Genomic DNA, 6,172 nt, shown 5'->3' on the forward strand with positions numbered 1-6,172 from the left:
TTTTGATCTTTTCTTTTTCTTTTTTGTCCTTTGATTATTCTTTTAGGACATACCCTCTTTAAATTTTAAAATTTTTAGTATGGAAAACATTTTGCAGAAAGAAAAATTATGTACAATATTACAAGACTAACCATAGCCAATTCAAAATTATGAATCCTATTATTATAGGAGCTTAACAATGGCTCCACATGGGGATGGCATTTCCTGGTGAAATGTCAAGAAATATGAGACTAGTAGCCTCTGAAAATGTGACTGAAGATACATAAATTGTTCTTCTATGATTCTTATTAATTCATACTTATGATGGTGAAACCTTCAAAGCTCGAGGCCTTCTCTCTGGGCTTCAACTTCAAAAGATCACCATCCAATCCAATCTAATCTTTTCAATGTTACGTACAATGATCAAAGTAAAGAGAACTATTGTTAATCTGTGGATAAGTAATGCTTCAACATTCTACCATTGACAGGTCCTCCTGGTAAATCTGATCCATCTATCTCTCTTAAGAAAATGCATTGTTACCCCTATAACCATCAATGACATAAGGGCATTGCCATAAGAAGTCAAATTTGCGATGTTTTCCCTTGTCTTCTCTCCTTGAATCCCACTTAAGAACTTTATCACCTATGTAAACATCATCAACTTTGGTCTTTTTGTCAAAACTCTTTTTGATTTTGTCCTGGATTACTAGTGATTTAATATAGACTTCTTCTCTGGTTTGCTGCAAGTGTATGGTCTAATTTATCCTTCTCTGGATATCATTTGGTTCTACCTGCAACTCTTGGATGATCTTCATCACTGGCACTCCCAAAGAGGATGGAAAAATAGCATCCATTCCATATACCAGCTGATAAGGAGATGTAACAATAGACTTTTTAGTAGTTAGTCTATATTCCCATAAGGCGTTGACCAACTTTTTGTTCCATGTCTTTTTGTTGTCTTCCAGTAATTTCTTAACGATATTGACAAGGCTTTTGTTAGAAGATTTTGCAAGTCCATTACCTTGAGGGTAATAGGCAGTGGAGTGGCCAAGGGTGATGTGGTACTTTTTACAAAAGTCTACCATTTTCTTGGATTTAAAAGCAGCTGCATTATCAGTAATGAGCTTTTGGAGGCATCCAAATCTTGACAAGATATTCTTTTCTAAGAATGAGATAATGACAGAGTCTATGGCTTGTCTAGAAGGGATGGATTCTATCCATTTGGTGAAGTAATCAATGGCGGTAAAAATCCATTTATGCTGAGTTGAGGAGGCTGGGTGTATTTCTCCAATGAAGTCTAAACCCCATTGTTGAAATGGCATTTCTGTGGATCTTGGTTTGAGAGGTAAAGGTAAAAGGTTTCTCTTTCCCTCAAATATCTGACACTTGTGACAAGAGGTCACATGTTTGTTAACATCTGCAAAAAGGGTGGGCCAGTAAAAACCAGCCCTCAGGACTTTGTCAGCAGTAGTTTTCCAATACAAGTGTCCTCCACAATCTCCTGCATGAAATTCTTGCATAAATTTATCAGTGTCAACTTTCAGTAAACAATTTAATAGAATACCACCATTATATTTCCAAAACAAAGCTTTATCTATGATACAATATTTCAATGACTTCATTTTCAAAAATATAGCTTTAGTTCTTGTTAAACCAAGAGGAGCTTGTAAGTTCAGTAATACAAATATGATGTTTGCATACCAAGGTGAATCAGTAAAATGGTCACTAATCTGTGGATTCACCATCTCTTCCTGATCATCAAGGGCACCAATGAAATTTATATCTAGGTCCTGACAGTTTGATTCACCCATGAGTTTGGCTAAACCTTGGCCTTTGATAAGTTTAGTAGGCTTTATTTCTATGTCATATTCCAAAATAGTGGAAATCCATTTGCCTCTTTTTCCTTCAGTCCCATTTTGTTTCAAAATGTCCTTAACTACTGAATTTGGAACATAAGAAATGATGTGAGAATAAAAAATGTACACTATGAAGTCTTTAATAGCCTTTACTAAAGCTAATGCTTGTCTTTTCATAATGTTGTATTTATGTGTGGCATCTCTTAAGGATGTAATGAAAAATGCAACTGGTTTTTCATATCCCTGGTCATTCTTTTGCAACAAGACTGTTGCAATAGTGTGTTTTGAAGCAAAAGAAAAATTATAAAATTTTTCTGAAAATCAAGACTTATAAGGACTGGAGTTTTGGTAAGGGCTTCCTTAATGGCTTTAAAGGACTCTTTTGCATCCACTATCCATTTAAGTGCTGAATATTTTCTTAACATGTTATTTAGCTCTCTCATTAGTTATGCTAAATTTGAAATTATTTGATGTTTCTAGGATGGGTGATGGTCAAGATTGCCTCTATTCTAGCAGGATCTATTCTAATTCCGTCTTTGGATATGATATGTCCCAACAGTTTACCTTCTTCTAGACCAAAGAGTGTCTTTTTGGGATTTAAGGACATGCCAAATTTCCAACATTTAATGAAAACTCTTCTCAGGTGATCTAGGTGTTCATTATCAGATTTAGAAAAGACTATGATGTCATCTTGGTAAACCACTAAGAAGTCATGGATCTCATTGGCAAAAGCTATATCCATAGCTCTTTGAAATGTTGCTCCTACGTTCATTAATCCAAAAAGCATTTTCAAGTACATGAAGGTACCCCAAGGAGTAGTAAACGCAGTTTTGGCTTGGTCCTCTGGTTGAACTAAGATCTTGTTATATCTAGAAAATCCATCAGCAATGAAATTCTGGATGAGCCTACTACCCTCTGAAGGATATGGGCCATTTTTGGTAAAGGATAGTTGTCTTTTAATGAGACCTTGTTTAAATTTCTGAAATCAACACAAAGTCTGATTTCTCCAGTTTTCTTGTTAGTAGTGACTAAGTTTGAAACCCAATCTGAATATCTAATGAGAGCTATAATTTTGGCATCACACATTCTTTTAACTTATTTCTCAATAGATGGCATAAGAACTGGATTAATCCTCCTAAGTTTCTGTTTAAAAGGTTTATGATCCTCTTTGATAGGTATCTTGTGTTCAATTATGCTAGTGTCATAAGACTTCAAGTCTTCATAACTCGAGGCAAAAAAATCTTGAAACTCTTTAAATAGATTTATGTATTTAACCTTTTCCTCTAGAGGTAGGGCTTTTGATATTTTAATGAGAGTTGGTTTTTCCTCAGTTCCTATGTTACATTCTTCTATATCTTCGCTTAAAGGCTCCATTTTTGGTTTCCTAGCTACATAGTTTGAGTCAAACAAATATTCTAATGGGACTAAACCCTTAGGCCAAAAATTATTTTTAAGATTAAGAATTTCAGGATCATCATTCATTATTTCTTCTATTTCTACATTTTCTAAGTTATCTACTTCTAATTTAGTGAAATTGGTGGGTTTAGGTATATATAAAATATTTACATCTATCCCACTATCTATGTCATTATTTACTGTACAGTCTGTATCTATATTACAATTCTAAAACTCACCTTCAGCATTCATGAAGTCATAAATTTGGGAATCAAGTGAGAAAATCTACCAATACTTCAAATTGTTTGGTATGGCAGGCCTATGTCTCACTTCTGCAGTGTACTAATGGTTGGGCTGAAAGGGAAATTTGTAGGTACTAACAAAAGTGGCCAGACTGTGGCCCTGCATATTCTATTTTCTAGGAATGGCAGCAAAATTTGTTTCTAGAAGGTCTTTGATCAAATCTAGGATAATCTCTCTATGTTGACTCAGTCTGGGGTTTTTTACAAAGTATTCACCATTAATTTGTATAATAATCAATTCTGAGTCTCCCATTATAAAAGCTCTCTTGGCTCTAAGTTTTCTAACCATTTGTAATCCTAAGATTATAGCTTCATATTTTATCATGTTATTTGTGCATTTAAAATTTAACTTGAATGCATGATCTTCAGAATGATTATTCTCCATGTTGTGGATCCACACTCCTACACCTGCCCCTAACCTATTCACAGATCCATCAAAATCTAGATGCCATAGGGACTGATGAAAAATGTTTTCACTATCAATTGTTTTGTATTTCTGTTCTACAGTTGTGACTTCATTTTTTCCACGATCTGAATTGTACAAGATGAAAGAGTCCATATCAAAATGCATCAAGTATATAGGGAAATTTTGTTTTTTTTCTGCACTCCTCACCATGTATTTCATCAAGGTCTCTCTATACAGTTTCCTTTGTTGACCAAAAACAGATATGGTGGCTAGAAGTATCTTGTGTTCCCCTAGGAAGGATTTGTAAAATTTTAGTAACAGGAGCTTCTATTATCTTATTAGTTTGGGTTTGGATTGATCTTTTAGTGGGAGCCTCATTGTCATTTTCAATTCTTAAGCTATACTATTCGTGAACCTCATATATGGCAGATTCATAGCCTTGTTTAAAGTCGAAGGATTCCCCAGATTATAATTGCAATTGTTGCAGCATATACAATTCCTTTTCTTCTTGAGTAAGAAAAACAACATCTTTATTTTTTATTCCTAATAAGTTTATCTAGGTTTCATCTTCTCCTTCATGGCTTTGTGAACCCTCAGCATAGTTTTTCTGGAAGGGAGGTCTAATTTTCTGATCTGGTATTGCATTCTTTCCAGTGTTAGGATTCTTCCTGAAGTTGGGGTTTCTTATTGGGGGTGACTGTTGATTTTCCCACTGAGTTTTTCTTTCCATGTTTTCTAATCTATCCATTATTCTCTCTACACTCTTTTCCAAACTATCTATTTTACCATCAAAAGTGGAAGTTTCCTCTTTAATGACAACTCTCTTTTCGTTTCTCATTCCAGCTTTCTTGGCTAATATGTTAGCCTCTACACTAACAACATTACTTTGCATTTGTTCCAATGTTTCAAGGTTTCTTTCCCTTAATTGGTATGACATGTCAGTGTCAAAACCATCAGGGAATTTGATTACTACTAAGTCAGGTGGAGGCTTAATATTAGCAGGGATTGCATTATAGATGTTATTGAACCTAGTACAATAATCCTGAACTGACTCATTAGGAGCTCTTCTAATGTTATCATATTTAGAAAGTATTTGTAGAGGGTTTTTATCTCTCTCTCATGTATCAATGAATAATCTATGGAAAGCAGCTAAATCTGCAATGTGATTAGTTGGTAAAGCCTTGAACCATTTCTTAACATCCCCAGTTAATGTTTGGGAAAACAACCTCATTTCGACATCAGATTCATCTATCTCATGCAACTCAAAATAGTCAATCATTTTGTTCACATGTTGTTGGGCAATACATTGACCAGTAGCATCAAACAAAAAGATTTTTCTTTGATAATCTTGGGTCATGGCATGGAGTTGTGCAGGTAAAACTAGAGGTGCATATCGGTCTGCCATGTCTTGGATTCTAGCTTGACTAGGGGATAAAGTGCTGGTACTTGAGGAAGTGCTTGAAATGGATGGAGATGAACTAGATGAGGATGAGGTGTTTGGCTGATGAATAACTGGTTTAGGGGAATGGACTATGGTGGATATTATTGGTGAGGTGGTAGTAAATGTAGGTGTATTTATAGTATTTGAAGATTGTGCAGAAATTTCAGAGGTAGCAGCAGTAAGGGCAGCTAGTTCAACAGATTGTTGAAGGTAAGCATCATCTATATGGCTTATCAATGTAGAGGTTAAAGCTTCTAACTTGTCACAAGTGTCCAAGACAAGTTTATTTAAATCTGGATGGATAGGCAGCTTTTTTTATTCAATGAGTTGAATAAAATTAGGGTCTAACACAATTTCATGAAATTCATTCTCCGATTTAGTTCTAAAAAATGAGAGGTCAAATGACAAATCAAATGGAATTTCCTCTAAAGTTTACAAATCCTCATGGAGTGAATTATCTTTGACTAACTGGCTACTACCTGCTTGAGTTTCTATCTTTTTTGGTTTTCTTAAAATTCTATCTGGGTCATCAACTATTGTAGAAGGGTTTGGATCTGGATTTTCCCTGGTATAGTGAGTCTTGTTGGGAGCCAGAATTTTTACTTTTTATTTGTTTTTTATGAAACTTTTCAAGAACAACTTCTAAAAATGACCTTAAAGGGCTCAAGATGAAATTTAAGGTTTCCTTAAAGTTTTATTTGATTGAGGATCAAAGTCCCCAGTATGGTCGCCAATTATGTTATCACTCCAAAATTTCTCTAGAAGTTACTGAAGAAAGAAATGTTCAGAGATA

The sequence above is a fragment of the Pinus tabuliformis genome, chromosome 1_2 (genome assembly GCF_031772625.1).
Source record: "Pinus tabuliformis cultivar Carrire ecotype Pingquan chromosome 1_2, CPIR1, whole genome shotgun sequence".
Lineage (NCBI taxonomy): Eukaryota > Viridiplantae > Streptophyta > Pinopsida > Pinales > Pinaceae > Pinus > Pinus tabuliformis.